This window comes from Astatotilapia calliptera, chromosome 3 (genome assembly GCF_900246225.1).
Source record: "Astatotilapia calliptera chromosome 3, fAstCal1.2, whole genome shotgun sequence".
NCBI lineage: Eukaryota > Metazoa > Chordata > Actinopteri > Cichliformes > Cichlidae > Astatotilapia > Astatotilapia calliptera.
In genome coordinates this window covers 19,714,761-19,736,272 of record NC_039304.1, presented here as the reverse complement: position 1 = coordinate 19,736,272, position 21,512 = coordinate 19,714,761, and the positions used below count along the sequence as shown (strand labels likewise).

The window sequence follows — 21,512 nt, the reverse complement described above, 5'->3', positions numbered from 1 at the left end:
ATTTGGTATCGCTACATCTATCACTACAGACACCTTCTTCTTATCTACCACCACTATGTCCGGTTGGTTAGCCACCACCATTTTGTCCGTCTGTATTTGGAAGTCCTACAGGATCTTAGCTCGGTCATTCTTGATAACACGTCTCACGTCAGCATGGGCGTCTCCCATTTTGACCTTGGGACTTCCAGGCCATACTCAGCACAGATGATTCTGTACACTATGCCGGCCACTTGGTTATGGCGTTCCATGTATGCTGTTGTGTTGATATAGACAGATTTTTTTTCTTTATTGACAGAGATATATTAATATTTACAGCATGCAGAGAACGTACATTTCACTTTCTCTGTAGGTCAAATTCAAATTCAAATTTTATTTGTCATACACACAACCATACACAGTATGACATGAGGTGAAATGCTTGTAGCTGTGCAATGCAATGCCCGACCATTAAATGACAGTGGTTTTACAGCATTTACAATTTACAGGTTATTACAAAATTTACAGATTTAACTTAGAAATTCACAGTAAAAATGTGCAAGTAGCAGAAAGAGATTATAAATTACAGGAAGTGTGCATGAAGAAAAACCAGAGTGCGTGTGGTGATGTGATGTGTGTGAGAGTCCAGTCTTATAGTGATGTGTGTGGGAGAGTCCAGTCCTACACCTGGTTCAGGGCCCGAATAGCCTGGGGGAAGAAGCTCCTCCTCATTCTCTCTGTTTTGGCCTTAAGGGAGCGGAAGCGCTTCCCAGACCTCAACAGTGAGAAGAGTCCATTGTTGGGATGGGAGAGATCCATCATCTCCGAGGATCTCACCTGGACGACCAACTGCTCCAAGCTGGTCAAGAAGGCTCACCAGCGCCTCTTCTTCTTAAGGACTCTGAGGAAGAACCACCTGTCCTCAGACATCCTGGTGAACTTCTATTGCTGCACCATTGAGAGCATCCTGACCAACTGTATAACAGTCTGGTACGGGAACTGCACTGCCTCGGACCGGAAGGCGTTGCAGAGGGTCGTGAAAACCGCCCAGCGCATTGCCGGAGCACCACTTCCTGCCATAAAAGACATCTACAGGAAGCGGTGTCTGAAAAGGGCTGGGAAAATCATCAAAGACCCCAGTCACCCATCACATGGACTCTTCACCCTCCTGCCCTCTGGGAGGCGCTACAGGAGCCTCCGGACTAAGACCACCAGGTACCGGAACAGCTTCTTCCCCACAGCTGTCAGACTCCTGAACTCTGCCTCCTGACATCTGACCCACGTTAAACTCATGGACTGAACATACACACACCCACAATGGACAACTGTACCCTCAAACACACAATAATAACATGGACTGAACCACCACTCACAACCACTAGCACTTTATACACACTGTAAAAAAATATTCCGTAGAAAAACAGAAAATGTCCTGGTAATTTTCTGCCAGTACATTTTCTGTTTTTTTACGGAGGTTTGACGGACCTTTCTGTAAATGATAAAACGGAAAATTCTGTAGATTTACAGTATACTCTCTGTACTATTTACGGACATTTCCTTCAGCTATAAAACAGAAAATTCCGTTTATTCACAGTATATTTTCTGTATCATTAACTGATATTTTCCGTTAATAGAAAAATTGAAATTTCTGTTTATATTACTATTTCCAAGCACTTCTTTTCACTGTAACTCATTAAATATAGTTCTTTATATCCTTAAACGTACATTTCTATGCAATTACAACCTAGTACACCATGTACTCAAAAATTCATAAATTAAAACTTAAATTAATTTGTGCTTCGTACACAACAACATTGGTACAATTAATGTTAAATATTCTTTTATTCTCCTTAACTCAAACACTATACTTAAATATAATGACAGCATCCATCTTGTCATAAAACTACTAAACATCTGATACATGAACAAAATAACTCACAAGCTTTCAAATTTGAGCATTTTTATTTCCTTGAAATCAGGTTGCCCTCATGTAAATGTGTTTATTTACATTCATTCAAGTGGCTACCAAGTGTTTTCTTCAAACAGGACACCTGACAAACAAAAAATGTCATATTTAACGACATGTTCACATTTAATAATATCCAGAGTACCTTTTAGTTAGAATCACTGCCTTGTGGTAGTTTTGCCTCAGCCAAATGGTTAAGGTGTGGTTTACATCCATGTCTGTCCACTTATGATACAGTATACACATGTAGTCAGTTATAGCCAAACACCTTTGATTACTGAATTGCATTCACTTCATTAATGAAGTGAATGTAATTCACATTTGTGTGAACATTTGTCTGAGATTAACTCTTTGGGCTCTTTACCTTACAATATAACATACTTGAGTCAAAATTTGTTGACTGTTTAAGTGGTGCCACATGAATACAACTGAACAGATCTAAAGAAGATGTTCCTGAACTTTGGGTTTATTCGAACAGGACTGATGGATAACCACAGGACTTTTCCCCATATGATAACTACAACACATAATAAATTAAGACAGATTACTGTCCCAAACTTAAAGATAAAAGTGTATTTACGGGACTTGTTTTGTCAGTGAGGAGCAAAGTATAATTAGAAGTGCTTGTTCTGATGAAAAGTTAAACTGTAAACAGCAGCGTAGTGAATAAGGATCTGTGTCCACGAATCCTCAGCAGTGACAACACTTAAACATCATAGTTCAAAATCCTTAATGCACACCTTTTTCTCCACGGTGTTCAAATTCTCTAAGCTGGTTAAGTAGAGGAAAAAGTCTGACATATTTCATGACCATTAAATGTTAGACAAGGCTCTGAAAACGAGGTTACAGTTACAAACAAAAACCTCTGCTTGTGCGCACAGACCCTAAATCACAACAAATAAGACAATAGTAAGACAAATTACTACAAAGTCTTGTTACCGCTCTTCATATAACAGTGTGACAAAGTCCTGAATGCAGCCTGCATGTTAGTACATCAAGGTCCATCTGAGCTTTAAGTAAAATACACTCAGCTTTTCCTTGGATTTTAAGAGTTGCTCAGTTCATACAGGAACTGCAGCAGTCGGAGTTAACGTGTCGCTGTGTTGCTCCTCCGTGTCAGCCATTGAGACTAGTCGCAATTTATTCTGAGGAAAAAAAGAGAAACAACAAGACATTTTTAAAAAGTTTGTATTTTTATAATTTTTTTTTACCTAGAGCATAAACAACATAAACAAAAAAAGGATTAGGGCTGTGCGATATGACGATATATATCAGATTACGATATAAAAATGTCTATCGTTTCATATTATACACTATTCTTTGTTTTGTGGTGTTGCAAAATAAACTGTTTACGGCAATATTTTTTTCATGGTTTTGATGGTCACTGTAGTTGCTATATTATTTCTTAAAGTTCTCTCCTTCTCTTATACTTAAAATAACCACACTATGGACGGACAAGTGACTGTTTTTACGCGTACTTTCGTTACCAACAATGAGGATAAAACCATCGTGTGGCTCCGCCGTCCGCTTGTTTATTTTCCACATAAACCTTTCACAATAAAGCTCAAGTTTCTGTTGAGACTTTTCAAACTAAACTGAAATGATATACATTATTCTCAAACATAAAATTTCAGAATATGCATCAAACAAATGACCTCAAATAAAAACATCAAGTAACTATAAATGGCGCTTACAGTCACCACGCAGATGAAGGCACAGAGAATACCAGCATGGCCAGCAAGGATGAGGCAGAACCAGAAGGACCAGTCAAAAGAAATCGAGGACCTTATTGTTAAATGAGGGGCTACCTCTGTAGCATGGACATGGTTTGGTTATGAAAAGTCTGACACGCCCCAGAAAACTGTACTATGCAAATTATGCCACAAACTGGTCCCCACCACCACTCGAACATGACAAACCTCTTTAACCACCTACACAAGAATCACATGAAAGAGTTTCGAGAGAGTTTACGAATGAAAAGCAAAAAAGAGTCGTCAGGTGCTCAAAATAATCCTTAGACTCAAACGTTAGAACAGGCTTTTCCTTGCAGCACGCCGTCTAATAAATACTCAGAAAGAAAATGGCGGCCATTTAAACTCATGTCTAAAAATGTATAGTTTCATGCATCGGTCAAAACACTCGACTCCAGGTACACGACGCCCAACTGAAAACATTTCACATAAGTCGAGTTGCCCGAGAATCACAGAATTTACAGAAAATGCACTATTTTGTGATATATATCGTTATCAGGAGAGATACGTCTTATATTGGGATATGAGACTTTGGTCATATCACGCAGCCCTACAAAGGATTATAATTCACGTAGAGTTGCATACACATAACACCATTCTGTTGCAACAAAAGCAGTTTATAATTAAAGTAACATACATACCTTGAAAAACTAAATCAACCACAACATTAAACTCACCTTGTGTTTGTAGAGAAGGTGATCAGGGTTTTTCTTCATTTCCTGAGACCAGCTGCTCTGGATCATCACCAGCTTGTATCTTCATCTTTTTTTTCACTCGGGGAAGTCTTTCCTTTTCCTGGCCATTGCTCTGCACTGGAAAACCAAAGTGTGTGATCAAAGGTGAAATAAGGGATATTTTTCCACTGCAGGACTTAAAGTGCTTCAAGTAGTAATAGCTGTTGATCCATTTCTCAAATAATCTGTAAGGATCTGGATTTTTAAGAAAGATACAAATATCTCTGCTTATATTTGGCTAAAAGCTTGATATAGACAAGGCATATAGAGCCCCTGCACACCAGCACTGCGCTTACATTATAGTTCAATCAAGAAATAGTTATTATTGATTTATTATTGAATTTTTTTAGTAATAATTTTTAGTATTTAATCACATTAGCACAGTGGGGTGACAAAAATATTCCACATACAAGAAATGCTGCTCAGCATTTCATAAATTACATTTTCAACAAATGTTGGAGTAAAAACACAGTTACAGGGAAAATGTGTCTGTCTGTAAATATTAACTAAACATTTCTATGTGCTAAAAAATAGACATACTGTAATTGTAAATGTGCTGAGGTGAAACTATACTTTCAATAATTTTACCACTACAGTCTGTTAACCACCGAAATAATCTATGCTGGTCAGCTAGCTAAAAGTCTTTACTTTAGCAGCCCAAATCAGAGCCTAACAGTAGCATTTGCTAGCGTCAGCCAGTAAGGTCTAAGGCTTAAACTAGGGTTAGTGTAACTTTGCCTGAAACCCTTTAAAGTGTACAGTAGAGCCAACTGTAAAACACAGGTATTGATACAGTACTTATTAGAGTCCTAGAATAATTTCTAGAACCATGAAGTTCTCACTTTCCCAGTTATCCACATCGCTGACTTTCGCTAATTAGCTAGTTAGCAGTCACAGCTGTGTAATACCCAGAGAGACACAGACAGCTAACTATAATATTTATGAAAACTGGTTCAGCCACTGAAGGGCAAAACTGGTGGTATCACAGTAAAAATTATTTTAACATTAATTAAAATAAAGCTTAAGTCATGTTAAACCTAAATAACAATTATTTTAAAAAATGAGTCAGCAAAATATTCCTGACTTGTCTGGAGACAGCCGAAACCAGTTAACAAATAAATTAACAATTCTTTCTAAATAAAAACACGGAGTCTTTTGAAAAACATTATTTTAATAAAACGAAACATGAGTTTTAATACTTACCACAGAAATTTGAAGGCAGTTTCTCCAACTTCAGAATCCAAAATCCAGATGAAGCCTGAAAGAAGCCTAATGGCTGCTCTTGCGCTTACTTTTCCCTCCTTTTCAGGTTCTTTTTCCCACAATGCATTGCAGTAGTTGAGAAATACAGAAAAATACCTGTAAATGACTAATACGGAAAATTCCTTCACGTTTATACAGTAGATTGTACTGTATTTTTACGGATTTTTTTTACAGTGCAGCCTCTGTAGAAACTATCTACACCCTCACTTATCTTAACTGCACTACTGTATAGCTCTGTGTAAATAATCATTCTGTACATTCAATAATCTTTAATCCTACAACTGTTTACAACTTGCATAGTTCCCATTTCTGTATAGCTGTATATCTCAGATTTCTGTAAAGTTATTTATTTCATATTCTGTATAGTTTTTCATATTTATATCCTGTTCATAGCCTGTACATAGCTTGTACTCACTACAGCCTGTACATACTTATAGTTATAGAATATTCACAACATACTTCATACCGTGTACATTATAACATACCATAATAGACCCATTTCTGTAATATACTTACATATCTATACTATTGTAATATATCTATATCACTAAAGCACTTCTGGATGGATGCAAACTGCATTTCGTTGCCCTGTACCTGTGCATGTGCAATGACAATAAAGTTGAATTCTATTCTATTCTATTCTATTCTATTCTATTCTATTCTATTCTATTCTATAATCTTCCTAGCTTTGGACTTGCACCGCTTGGTGAAGATGGACAGCAGGTCAGGGAGCTCTGATTGAATGATGCGTTCGGCTGAGCGCACCACTCTTTGCAGATCTCGTCTGTCCTGCTTGGTGCTGTTCCCAAACCAGGTGCAGATGTTTGCCGTCAGGACGCTCTCGATGGTGCAGGAGTAAAAGTTCTTGAGCACCTTCAGTGGCAGATGGAAGTCTCTAAGTCTTCTGAGGAAGAAGAGACGCTGACGGGTTTTCTTAACCAGGGAGTTGATGTGACAGGATCATGACAGGTCCTGAGTGATGGACACCCAGGTATCGGAAACTGTCCACTCTCTCCACTGGCGTGCCACTGATGATGAGGGATTTGTAATTCCTCGCCTGCTTTGTAGTGAAGTCCACGATCAGCTCCTTAGTCTTGCTGATGTTTAGGAGGAGGTTACTCTCCTGGCACCAGGTCTCCAGGTTCCTAATCTCCTCCAGGTAGGCCATCTCGATGTTGTCAGAGATCAGGCCCACAACAACAGTGTCGTCAGCAAACTTGACAATGGAGGTGGTGTCTGATGTGGCTACACAGTCATAAGTGTACAGTGAGTACAGCAGGGAGCTTAAAACACAACCCTTAGGATCAAACCACAAAAATGACAATACAGAATAATGCCGATAATGCTGTGTGAAGGGTTGTTGGTGGTTACTGTCTGTTCTGCCACAGGTTTATTTTTAATCTACTGAACGGCCTCATATTCGACTGGGCCACATGCAAAAGAGGAAATGCAGCCTGTGGTTTGAGACAACAGTTTTGTGTGTAGCAGTGTCTTATTTTAAGCCATCAGTATCCAGCAAACATAAGGTCCTAAAGCACACTGCACTTTATTGTCCTCTTCATACCCCGATGAGGAAAATACTTTATAATATTAACATGTCAGTAAGATGTAAAGGTTTAATGATTGAGACCATGAACATATGCAGAAAGTGTTTAGACTCTGACCTGTAGATCAGACTGTGACAGGAAGGATCACTTCTCAAAAAGACGTGAATGATGGAAAATATTGTGTAAACATTGTTATTTGTATAACTGCAAGTTCACACAGAGCTGCAGTCTTATCTGCACCATCTCTGCACTGAAACAAACCTCAATGATCTTTTGCTGTTTCCTTCATCAGCCTGCAGAGTTAAAATGAGGAAGAACATTTACTATAGAAACTGTGCTTTAACTGCTACATTAACTATTTGCAGGTATTAAAGTAAAAGAAAAAAAGATTACACATCTTTACTGTAACAATGTCAGAGCTGACAGGTGGGGAGGTCCAGATTAGGAAGAAGAAATTAAAAGAAGGAAAGAGATTTAAAAAAAATAAAAAAGAGGAAATGACACAGAAAACAAACAGCACCTGAAAGAGAGCAGAAGGAAGACAGAGGCCTGAGGACAGGGCCCAGAGCTGTGATCACATGCACATAATATACAAGGACAAACCATCATCCACATCAACCCACTGCTCTAAAACACTTCAAAAACTCTGGTGTGAATGTGGTGTCGTCTTATTCTTCTTATCAAACCTCAGTAAGTGTAAAGAGGAACTGGAAGTTTGGTCCAGTTATAAGTGAACAGTTCAATAGTGGTTTGTTGCAATGCTTTGTGCATTTTCTCAGCATGCTTTCAAGATTTAGCCTGTGGCGTCCACAAATGTGGACATCACATTTTGTCTTGTCTAGACCACAGTACTAAATTTTGTTCTACAAGGACCTGATATCCACTCACGAGGACATTATTCTGCCACTGTTCTATCAAATTTTCAAACGAATGTCCCCGTATGTGGATATCAGGCCCTTGTAGAGCAAAATCAATAAAAAGTAATTCTTTGTTTTTACATTCATCAGGTGCCAATCAGCCCAAATAGCAAAGAGAAATAAAAATGCTATGAAAGAGTTCAGGTCTTCGGAGGTTAAAGTTACTATGGCAACATGAGTAAAAATAAAGGTAAAAGTCTTTCAGGAATAATTATGATAAGATCCGTCTACAGTCATGTTGTAGGTAATACACCACAGTATCTTCTGATCTATTAGTCTACACATCACTGAATCATTTGGACAGATTAACATTTGTGGAATCACACAGTGTTTAAGTCTCACTTATTTATTTATGTTGACTGCAAAGTGTAAGTTGACACTTTTGTGACCTCAATAGAGATTTTGTGATGACCCACAGGTAAGTCTCTGTGTTCCTGTGATCAGTTATCTGCAGTGTTGGGTAAGTTACTTTAAATTAGTAACTTAGTTACATTACTACTTACTTCTATCAAAAGTAACTCAGTTACTTCAAGTTACTTGTTACTAGGGAAAGTAACTTTGGTTTTACGCAGAATTCTCTTGTTAATGTGTTGCTTCCATAACTTTGCCAGTCTTCTAGCTTCCTTACTTGCAACAAGTGCACTGTGCCACCTACCAATAGAAAAAATAATAATAATGTGCATATTTCCACAAGAGAAATCCCACGCCTGGACCGTCGTTGACCGCGGCCATGATTCTAGCCTACGTCACAGCATCATGTGCGCTTTTTACACCCAACACAAAAACTGCAGTCCCGGACAAACTGTGTGTCTTTTCACCTCAACACGAAACGCATAATATTTTCTCTGAATACGAGACGATTCTGTTTTTTACGGGACGGTTGGCAACTCTAATAATTAACCTTATGAACAAAATAAAGTTCAACATCTTCATAGCACCCACCCAGCTGTATAGAAACTCTGTCATGCTAGCTAGTACACAGTACGGAAAAAGTCAACATAACGAAAATAAACTCCACCTAAACTTGGTTTATATCTGACTCAGACTGCAGGTCATAACTTCTTACCTGAAGTTCAGTGCACCTGACACTTGGACCAGCGGCTGCCTCGGGTCTCTGCTCCTCCTCCTGCCTCCCCTTTCCCTCATCCACACAAACATCATTATTACAGTGTTTCAATCATTGTTTCACATCATCAGTTTGTTTTATTTTATTGTGTTTACATGTAGTCAGAGGCTGAGGTCAGTGTGCATCTGTACATGTCAAAGCAAGACAAAGAACAGTCTGCAGAATAAATGAGTTCCTGCTTTACTTTGAAATGACAACAGATAATAAATATAACTTTGAATTTATCTATGAATTTAATTGTTACTTTAGTTGGTGAAACATAAAAGTCTTTAGTCTCACTTCAGCCAGACACTGAGTCATTTCCTGTGTTTGGGTCTCCACCAAACTTAAAACCAGAATTTAACCACAAGGTGAAAACTTTCACAGGTCTGAGGTCAAAGGAGCCTTTTCACTATAGTACTGCATGATGATGTTTCAGCTAAGAGTCAAATAAAATAAAGACATTTTAATGCAGCCTAAAGTAAGAATTTAATTTAATTCCACTGTTAAACAATCAAAAGGATATATATATATATATATATATATATATATATATATATATATATATATATATATATATACTTTAAAGGCTTTAGTGAAAATACAGGCACCAAAGTAGAAAAGCTGTTTTGGTATATTCACTCTCAGTGACTCCCAGTCTGCAGAAACCTGCCAGGAAACATATTGCACCCAAAAAATACCCCAAAAGGGCAAAACATGTATACTTACATGAAGCAACACAACAACTTTGTATATTATAGAAAAAGGAAACAACACAACACAAGAAACAAGCTTCTATGTTTGCAGTGGACAGGAAATATAAACATATCAACCAACTGCTACAGGAGCTGTTTAAGTTTCGTGTCAAAGGGCAGGAAGCACAGAGAGACCAATCAGAATAAGAGCCTGTAGAAAAACTCTTGTTGTATCTATATTAAACACAACTTCTCCTTTTTCTGCAAAGTAAAACTGTTTGATTATCTGAGGATCAGAGTGCAGCCGGCTGGATGTGATGATGGGGCACTCTTTGCTCTGCATGATGGGCTTTTTCTGTAAGTACACGTCTGACATTGTTTGAACGGCAGCGATTAATGAAAATGTTTCTGATCTGTGAGAATTACAGTGAGTCACTGCTTTAACCTGTTTACCTGAGAGCTGGAACGAAGCAGACTTGTGATTCTTTAAGTGTTTAAATGTTTGATACACTGCTGCTTTTTGCATCACTTATAGTTACACACTGTGTTACAACAGTTTGGATGTTTATGTTTATTTTATTTTATTTTCAAACAGATTACTGGTTATTACTGTTCATCTTTAATAAAGTCTTACTTTATATTGTTTTTGATCTTGTCAGTTGTATAATGTCTGATGAGGTTTTATTCATTATTTTAGTGCTCAGTACTGTCATCTGTGGAAATGCTGAAGGTAAGAAATGATCTTTTTCTTCCTGTTTATATATGTAGCTGTTATCTCCTATAATGTGCTCAATAATATCCTCCCTGTGTTTACATGTTATCTTCTGCACAGGCTCAATGCTTCTATTCAGCCTGTGCAGTTAAACATAAATGGCTTCAGTAAGCGCTCCATGTGGAGACTGTGGCGTTCTTCACAGCTTTTACTGATGTACCATTTGTACCACTTTCAGTCTGTAAAACTGTAACAACAAAACAGAGCAAGTACATTTAATCTCAGTGTAGATGCACACATGTCACATGACCAATGCAAGATCACAACATTAACAATAAATGGACAAAGCCTGTCAAGTGACGTAAATACAAATACCACATGCTGACATGTTTTATGCTAACAGGCAAAACAAAGCACTAACAGTTAGCTTACAGTAGTAATGTAACAAACTTCACAGACCCACAAGAAGGACAGAGCACTAATATGTAGAAACAATCCATCATCTGCCCAAACTTACACTTTATCCCATCTCAAGAGCAGCAGATGCAGAACTATCACAGACAGGGAGCTCTAGCCATTATTACTCGCAACTTCCTCCATTTAACCACTAGATGGCGGACTTTGACATGAGCGGACCAGGAAGAAGCAGATGAATAAATGTGACCCGTCATATAACAAACTTGAAACAAACTATATTTCAGGAATAACCTGAGGGACAAAATATTGTATATGATACAGCTCACACTCCACTGCATTTATTGGTTAAAATATTAAAATGATCGTATCAAGAGTGCAACCATGTGAGCAGATGTTTCACTCAGCTGATACACAAACTTTATATTTACTAGAGTTTGTTGCCGTGAAACTGCCTGATTTCCTTTTCATGAGTATTTATCTGTCCATCCTCACAGATCACAGTTAGGATTCACAAGATGCTGATGAACTGGAGGATCAATCTAATTTATTACAGCACAGCGTGATGAGTTTAGGGTAAATGCAGGTAACTCTAATCTGAAAACAGACTCAACCACAGATCAGCCAGTTAAAGTCCTGCCTGAAGACTTTAATGAGTCTTATTATGAATTTTTACTCTCAGTTATTTATAGTGTCATGGTGTGCTGTCTGCCTCAGTGTCCTCTTGAAAAAACCTCTAAAAGTTGTTAAAGACTTCACATACACAAGAGTAACAAGTAAAACAAACTGGACAAAGTGCCATCGATATAGATTTATTCATTTATGACTGTCATGGTGTTTCATCATTTTAGTCTGAGTGCTTCTTCCCCATCTTTGTTTAGTTTTTTTAAAAATTATTTCCTCTTTAATTTAAAGGTTTGTTTTCTTTCCTCCTTTGTGTTATTTTTCTTCCTCTTTTATGATTTTTCTGTTTGTTTTTAACTGTTTCTCATTCCCAGTCATGTTTAAATAGTCCTGCTGTGTCTTGTCAGTCTTTGTCAGAGCATCTGTGAACACTCATGTGTGTTCATCTCTTAGTTGTTTCTATTGACAGTTTATTTATTTCTAGTTTTACGTTTTGATTCTTTGTATGTTTCCATTTTAAGACTATTTAGGTATTAAAGTTCAGCTTTATTTAAGTTATTTTGCTTCCTGCATTTGAGTTCACACCTCTGCACTCCACTCATTGTTACAGAGACACATATTTACAAGTGTGTGGACTCTACTGGAAGAATGGACACAAAATACTTTTTCTCTAATTTGGTGTTTCTATGATAGTAGCTTAGTTTGGAGATTTTACTGTAGCAAAGTCATGTGTATATATATTAACCCTCGTGTGCATTTTATTATCTCTGTGTGTGTGATCAGGTTTGTAAATATGTCAAAACATCTGTGTGCACAGATATTATCAGCTGGAAAGTCTTAAAGTTTTGCATAAAGCACTTAAAATACAGACGTGTGGTCAAGTTTCAGCTCACCTGCTCTCTTTGTTGTCTGTTTTATTACTTGTGACCTTTGCTGCACTTCTGCTGTGACAGATCCACAGATGAGTGTGGAAGGTTTTCTGTAATCGAGGGTTCATTAACCCTGAGCTCAGGCTCACAGGCTCAGGCTTTCTGTCACACTCAGAACAAACCACCAGGTGGCGTATTACTCAGCCAGGCTCACCTGCTCTTCACCTTGTATTTGAGTCTCAGTTGCAGTAGGAAATAAAACCAGCTGGAACATCTGTGTGGCAGATGTGGTGGGTTTCTCCTTCTTCCACTAAAAGGACCACAATAATAGCCTCATATTTGTCTAAGTTACAGAACTTAAAGTCAAGGCCATTCTGACAGCAGACAGCACAACCACACCAGCAGGGGGCAGTGTGACACTGACCTGTGAGGTGAATTACTCTGTTCAGAAAAACCTCATCTGAAAATAAGATCATCTCTTTTAGCTCTAAGAGTGCAATCTCTGTCTCTGATGGAGGCATCTACACCTGCAGAGGAAGGAGAAGAAACACGAATTTAGTCACAACTAAAAGCGATTCAGTCATTATTCAGGAAACTAATGAGTTTAAAAAATTTTGAGAGTTGAAAAAGGTCTTCTCCAAATTGTAATGGAAATCAATATTCACTAATTACACTGTAACATGGCAGTTAGCACAATAGTGCTAACTGCCATGTTACAGTGTAATTTTTGCTTTTTGGTTAGTATCAAAAGCAGTTTAAAATATTTTTTAATGTCATTATTAAATATTTAATAATCGCTCTGAAAAATATTTTGTTATTTTGATAGAAGAATTCACTCAAAACGTAATAATCCTAGTCTCTCCCATCTTGACCTCATGGCTGCACATGTGGAGTTTATCACTGCAGATCAGTTACTTCCTTTGTTTTTAGCATTTTTACATTAATTCCTCGACGTTTCAGGTTTGGCTACAATATAACCTCATTTTATTAGAGACTGTTCTGCTACATTACAGGTTACACTTAGATTCTTTCATGTAATTGTTGTTCATGGAATCAATAATTTTTTTCAAATAAATGAAAAATAAAGGTTGTGATGAGGTCATCATGTGAAACTGGTACAGTTCAGTTCATGGAAAATCAGTCAGAGCCACAAGAACCTGTTTGTTATACAATAACTACAAGTGTGACACACTCCAATGTCCCAAATCAGCAACTGCACCAGTTTCACATGATGACCTCATCAGAACTTTTAGAAAACGTTTCTCGCACTGTAATTTCTTCCAGTCTTCTTAATCTGCTGTCAACTCATGAAAAATAATCTGTAACTTTTGGAATCTGAACAAAAGATGATAACTGTGCAAAGTAAATACTGCACACTTTGTAAAAATGTTGTGTTACAGTTTGAAATTGTTATGTTGTGACTTTGTTTTAAAGTTTAAACTGTTTGTCTGTGAATCATTTGCTTTGCAGTGACTCTACTCTTATGTTATAAACAGCAGAGTTTTCATGTCTCTCTTCTCCTAACTGGATCATTCTTATGTGAACAGTTCCCACTAAGCCCACTGTGACCCTGCAGCCATCCTGGACTCAGATATACAGCGGTGAGACAGTCACTGTCAGATGTGAGATTCAGGGAGGTGCAGGAGCTCAGTGGACGTATGAATGGAGACGAGGCCAGTCAAACATACCTGAAACATCCAGTGAATACAGAACCACAGTTACTGAGTCTGACAGAGGAGGATACAGCTGCCGGGGCAGAAAGGACTATTTGTTAACAGAGTGGAGTGATATCATCAGACTGACTGTATCATGTAAGTTGATCACACAACAGGACATTTTAATGTTAATTTATTTTACACATTTCATACAAAAGTACAACAAAATATCAACAAAAGTAAACAAAGTTTTAATGGAGTTATAAACAGTAATCACTCAAAAGAAAAATATATTGAGTAAATCTGATGAAAATGAAATATAAACTGTAATGATCCCAGTTTCTTCACCTCAGTTGTTGCACATGTGGAGTTTTCATCACTGCAGCTCAGTGTCATGATGCAGTTCTTTTGTTTTAGCATTTTTCTTTTTCATATTCCTCAAAGTTTCCATTTGACTACAATTTGGCCTCATTTTAGGAGAGACTGCTCTGCTACATTAGCCTTTCTCTAACTGCTGGTATGTTTACTCATAGCAGTATTTATTTATTTTTTTTACTTTATTTATCTTTACATTTTCCAAATTAAACATCTTGAATTTGGTGCAAAATAAGAATTTAATTTTATTCTGAATGAAGATTATTTTCTGTAAAACTGAACTCAGATAAATGTTTTTACAAAGGTTTTGTGTAGTTTTGACTTTGTTGCTACATGAATACTTTGTATTTCACCATTTATGAACTAATAATCACTTTATGAGAGCAGAGCATTTTCCAGCTTTGAATCCATTGCTGGAAGTTTAACAGCATTGTTAGCAAACAAGAGCTAACTGATGACTCATGGATTATATGTTCCTAAATGTCTAAATATGTAAATATGAAGATGTAGAAATACGTAAATTGTTAAATATAAAGATCATTAAATTACCTGGTTTAATTTATTTATTAAAAAAAAAGAACCTTTTGATTTTCAAGCCAAATATCAGTCTGCTAATGATATATATATTTTTTTTGAACAGCTCCTCCTAAGCCCACTGTGACCCTGCAGCCATCCTGGACTCAGATATACAGCAGTGTGATATACAGAGGTGAGACAGTCACTGTCAGATGTGAGATTCAGGGAGGTGAAGGAGCTCAGTGGACGTATGAATGGAGACGAGGCCAGTCAAACATACCTGAAACATCCAGAGAATACAGAATCAGCAGCGCTGCTGAGTCTGACAGTGGAGGATACAGCTGCCGGGGTAAAAGAAGTTCCTCCTGGACAAAGTGGAGTGATGCCACCAAATTAACTGTATTATGTAAGTTGGACATATTCAGTAGGTTTGATGAAAAATGAAATACAAATGTAATGATCCCAGTTTCTTCACCTCAGTTGTTGCACATGTGGAGTTTTCATCACTGCAGCTCAGTGTCATGATGCAGTTCTTTTCTTTTAGCATTTAGCAAGTTTCGATTTGACTACAATTTGGCCTCATTTTAGGAGAGACTGCTCTGCTACGTTAGCCTTTCTCTAACTGCTGGTATGTTTACTCATAGCAGCAGTTTTGTTTTTTACTTTATTTATCTTTAATTTGCCAAATTAAACATAATGAATTTGGGGCAAAATAAGAATGTAATTTTTTTCCAGTCTAGTTTCGGTCAATATTTGACTATAAAAATTGTTTATACCATGTAAAATCTGAGAAACTGAAGTTGTTTACATGATATTGTGTGTTTATGTGTTGATGTTCAGTCTCACAGTTTAGTTTTGTGCACACCTGGTTGTTTTCAGTCACGCTGCTGGCAGAGTCTAAATATCAGCAAATTACCAGGTTTAATCTGTTTGTTTTTATTAACATTTTTAATGTTGATTTTCAGTCAAATTGACACTGCGATGAAAAAAAAATGTGATTACCACGAACAAGAGCAATAAAACCAAGACAGCTTTAAAGTTTAAACTGTTTGTCTGTGAATCAGCTGTTTTGCAGTCACTCTCCTCTTATGTTATAAAAAGCCATGTTTTTATGTTTCTCTTCTTCTAACTGGATTATTCTTATGTGAATAGCTCCCACTAAGCCCACTGTGACCCTGCAGCCATCCTGGACTCAGATATACAGCGGTGAGACAGTCACTGTCAGATGTGAGATTCGGGGAGGTGAAGGAGCTCAGTGGAGGTATGAATGGAGACGAGGCCAGAAAAACATACGTGGAACATCCAGTGAATACACAGTCACAGTTACTGAATCTGATGGTGAAGGATACAGCTGCCGGGGCAGAAGGGACTATTTGTTAACAGAGTGGAGTGACATCATCAGACTGACTGTATTAAGTAAGTTTCATCCACATCATCTGCCATCAAAATAAGTGAAATCACTTGTTTTGCAGCTTTGTAGCTGTTTCTTTTGTGCTGTTAAGTAAAATATTTTTCTTTTATTCTGATAACAAAAAACTGTAAAAAGCAGCTTTTTATTCACAGTGAAGAGAACAAAACATATCAGAGTAACTTCTCTGCTGTGCAGCTCTAATACATGAAGTGCAGAACAAATGCTGAACCTGTTTCAGCTGCTCCACCACATCCACTAAGAACAACAGTAACATCCAATATTTTCTCTTCTGCATTTGTCTTATTTTTATTTTTTACCTGTTGCACCAACATATGATGCAGTTACTTCAGTTGTTTTTAACATGTTACCTCTTTTAAATGAATCTTAGAGGCTTTAGTTAAAGAGTCTGCTCTCATCAGAAACACACACTGCATCTTTTTCACTTAATGAACTCTGAACTGCAGACAACAATATGGCCTCATTTTATAGAGATTGACAGACCACGTGACTTTCACGCATTGCTTTGTGGGTACCCGTGGCAACAAAATCAAAACACTGCATCAAGCTCTAGTATTTCCAGCACCGGTAATCGTTAATTCTGCAGTTTTAATCCCTACTTGCATTTTATTTTCCCCAAAAACAGTTATGTACAAAATGACAGACAACACGGCAGGTCCGTACAAAGACAGACTTGACGAAAAGGCAAAAAAAAAAAGGACGAGGAAAAAATCAAAGGAGTAAAAGGGTCAGACCCATACGAGCATACAGAGTGAAGTAAGGACGTTAGCGTGCTGCCCAACTTTCATCACGCACATTTTATTATTATATGGTCCTAAGTTTTAGCGCATACACTCACAAGATGTTTATTAACTTCAGCTCCCTGCAACAAGCCCAGGTCCAGTTTACTTTGGTGATTTGGACTATTCCATTTCACAGCTGTTGTTAAATTATTTCCCTCTATCTCCTGTACAGGCAAACGCAATCTATTTGTCGTTTCAGGTTGTAGTATTACACAACATTTTCCGATCTAATAGAAAAAAAATGAGTGTTTCGTAATTCATTCAATTTATTGTCTTTATTTATAACTGGCATTATTGTTTCATTCTATTATAGAATCTTACAAGAAAGATGCAAAATTGTATTCCATCATGCTTTATTAGCTGCTTCGCTGACAAATAAATCAACAATGCAAAAAAAAAAAAAACACAACATACTGGAAAACAGTTATTCATCACTTGATTGCTTCAATACAACCCTTGGGCACATATATGCGGGACGTTTCGTGGCTGTTTTGATATCGCTCTCTCTCTTAACCGATCAAATCTCGCTATGATAGCAGCTTTAAACTCGGTATGACCAGGTTGATAGAAGGTGCCCAGTCTGGATCGCATTCCAGCATTTTGTAGACTGGTTTTCCTACAAAACACAACAAACATTAGCCCGCAAAGCCACAGTGAACAAAGCAGCGTAGCGCAACTAATTCAATTCAAATCAATATAAGACTTATTTGTAACCTACATCAACAATTATGTTATGATAAATTACGTAATAACTACAACAGAAGACCTACCTTTGTGGAAATGCTTGGAGCAGACTAACATGTGAGCTGAAGTGTTCCTGGACGTTATATTTGGTCTTCGAATGGCTGCAATCCAGGCCATCTGTCGCCTCTTTGTTGCATCGGAAACATGGCTTGAACAATTTCTCTTCCACAACGTAATCCGATAAAAAACTATCTCTTTACCCGTCGGCTTCTCGTGGCTGTCATGCGTCACTATACGGCTAAGCTACTCACGCAGAGAAGAACGGCTGCTGCTGCCATCATCATCCATCATCATTTCTGCTACCCTGGCAGGGCTACGGGCCAGGACTCTCCTCTTCGGGTTCTTGGGGGATGTTGCTAGCTCCGGGTCTGATAACAGGCACCACACCCGCAGTAGATGCGCTGCTCGGTGTGAGGTCTTGCAGCAAGCTATCAAATACGGCGCATTTCTCGGCTTTTAAAAAAACGGTATGCTTCGCCAGGTGTTTCATCAGATTCGAGGTGTTACCTCCTTTGCACAGTATCACAGTATCACCTTAAAGCACTTGTTGCAGGCTGCTGAGTTTGCATCTTTTGCTGTGAAGTACAGCGAGACTTTTGACTGCTTCGCCTTGGGCATTTTTAATCTGTAGCTCTGCTCTAAAAGAACATACGTACCTGGGCCCGCCTTCTATCCTTGGAAAGGAAAAATGATTGGCTAGAGTCCAAAGTGTATGACATCTCACGAATAAAAAGCACCAAAATAAAGCACCGAAATGTGCGCTGCTTTTCGGTCTGGCTACTACTGTTTATGTCAGAACCGATACCGGTACCGATCCCTAGTCCTTAAATGGCACCGCTCGGTCCTTGCAGCAGATTTCTACCAAAAAGATCTGCTGCAGGCTGGTTTTTTTTCTTTAAAAAACAGCCTGCACACAAATCTGCGGAGCAATCACTTCTCTTGTAATAAAGCACATATTTCTACCGACTAATCTTCCCTGTATCCCATTTGTACAAATTTTAAAAAGTAAAATCAAATTCCTCGAAGTGTCTTTACATATCATACATCTATACAGTTCTTACTGGCCAATAACAATGTTATACATTTTAGCGCAAATCAAGTGAACCATGAAAAGTGTCTCATGCAAGCGCATTAGCCCAGGGAGCACATGTGGGTATGCTAGCATACTTCTCACAGGGCTAACACAGCTAAGAAATCCTTAACAGCTTCTGCAATCACATTTCCAACAAAACATCATATCCTGACCGATTTTATAACTTTGAAACCAGACTGTGTATCACAATTCAATTTGCATAATTCGAGACTCACCAGGATATTCTTCACACAATACATTAACTCTGTAGCTCAACAGGATTGAAAGTTCCACAACAGCTTTGTGCATCTACAAAACAAAATCACTGCTCAAAACAAAGTTTCATGGAGCTCTTTTACCCATTAAACACAGTGCAATATACAGAGAGATGTACCTTGCTCCGCGCAGACAATATGTATGGAACGCCAGGACTGCCATAATGAATTAATTAAATACACCATTAAATAATTAATTAAATGTGTCAATAATTAATTAAAATTGGAATTAATTAATTAAATAAATAGTTATGACACATGTAATTAATTAATTATTGACACCTTTAATTAATTATTTATGTATTTCACATTTTAATTAATTATTGACACATTTAATTAATTAATTATTGACACATTTAATTAATTAATTATTGACACATTTAATTAATTAATTATTGACACATTTAATTAATTATTTATGTATTTCACATTTTAATTAATTATTGACACATTTAATTAATTATTGACACATTTAATTAATTATTTAATGATATATTTATTTATTTCATTTTGGCAGTCCTGACGCCTGGCTCTCGTCATGAAATAATTTTATCTGTCAGCCTCACCCATCAAACTCAGGGGGCGGGGTTAACGCTGCCCATGCAGCTTCTCTAACATTTGATTGGTTGCCGTGCAAAGTAAGTCAAAACAGGTCGATCCTAGATAATCGATTGCTTGTGTAGACTTGGGGCAGCCAGTTATCCCAGAATGCAGATCAAATCACAGGCCGTTTTTCTGTCACCAGCTACACTTTTAACAGTGTTTTAGCCGCGAATGTCGGTATGTCTGGTCAGGTTGTCAACATAGAACATGTTTGCAAAAGTGCTCAGATGTTTTCAGAGATTTCACTAGCTCTGCTAACAGTTAGCATGCAGAGCGCACCGAGGGGGTACATTAACCGGTTTGTTTACATATTCCACTCTCCGTGTTCCACATGTTGCATTCGCAGATTCTCATTTTCACCGAACGATCGTCTCTTTCCGCCTGGTCTTGTGTCTCTGTGCTTCTGTAACATAAAGAACGAGCTGACATTTTTCTCACGAAACCAGCGATCAGCTCAGCAGACCCTCAGTTTACCTGCATGCATCCTCCTCCTCATCTGTCAGCTGTTTAACACCTGCTGCTAATTCAAGAAACACGCCTAGTTACCTGGTGATAGTCACAGTTTAACTGCACAAGATAAGTAAATATAGTATTTTCCCCGAGCGCAGAGCTGCTGGAGCTTGTTTCCTTACAGAGCACTTTATAGGCGAACAGCTTCATCAGCGGCTGATGTCCAATCACCAGCACACAGCTTTCAAACCTCAGCTGAGTTTTAGCTCTCAGTGGTTAAACGCTGGACTTCATTCACTCAGGTTCTGTCTGTCGGGTCACGTTTACTTCGCTGTTTTATTTACAACTGAGCAAATCGGTTTGGCTGAGGTTAAAGTTACGTTTCATAACTGCATAGTTTCACAGACGTTTAATGGTTCACTGGCACATGTGTTAGACTGAACTATCATCTAAATATCATCTGTTTTTTAATAGTTATTCAACTGTATTCTAAGCACCAGCTGTCTGTTAGAATGTGATTTTTTTTCTCTCTCTGTTGGCAGAGGTATAAAAATGCGCAGGAAAATCTGACGTGCATGGCAAACTTCACCGACGATATTTAGGGAGGAATAAACACACATCAAACATAAATGAACCATTTGCCTGTCTCCGTAATTGAGAGCATTTTCTCTTCTTATGTCAACACTCTCTCTCTCTCTCTCTCTCTCTCTCTTTTTTTTTTTTTTTTTTTTTTTTTTTGCTTTTTCGGTCATGTTATGTTTACCTGTCAAAGGCTTGTTACAAACTATGAAACACATTGTGCAGACTTCTGGATGTTAGAAGAAAACGAATACTGCTCATGAATGAGACTAAAGGCAGGAAGGTGTCCTTTAAAACTAAACATGTTAATAGGACCTCCCTGTTTATATCATAGTTTATGATATAGCACGTGTATTTCAGTAATAGCCTGCTGAGGCCACTATACGTGCTGGCCTCATATCAAATGTGAAGGCAGACTGAGTCTATGTTTGACGTTTGTTTATATCTAATCTTCCTTTT

The 21,512-nt window shown here is 37.7% G+C and overlaps 1 protein-coding gene and 1 long non-coding RNA gene across 2 annotated transcripts in view; one reads left to right on the top strand and one right to left on the bottom strand.

The window, feature by feature from the left end:
- LOC113018834 (obscurin-like) overlaps positions 1-21,512 on the top strand; it is a 159,194-nt gene that overhangs the window by 126,089 nt on the left and 11,593 nt on the right. The gene's annotated exons all lie outside the window — the stretch shown is intronic.
- LOC113018850 (uncharacterized) lies at positions 2,033-5,850 on the bottom strand. Its single transcript, XR_003271863.1, has 3 exons — positions 5,631-5,850; positions 4,371-4,505; positions 2,033-3,087 (listed from the first exon to the last, which is right to left on the bottom strand). It is a non-coding gene; the product is annotated as an uncharacterized LOC113018850 (long non-coding RNA).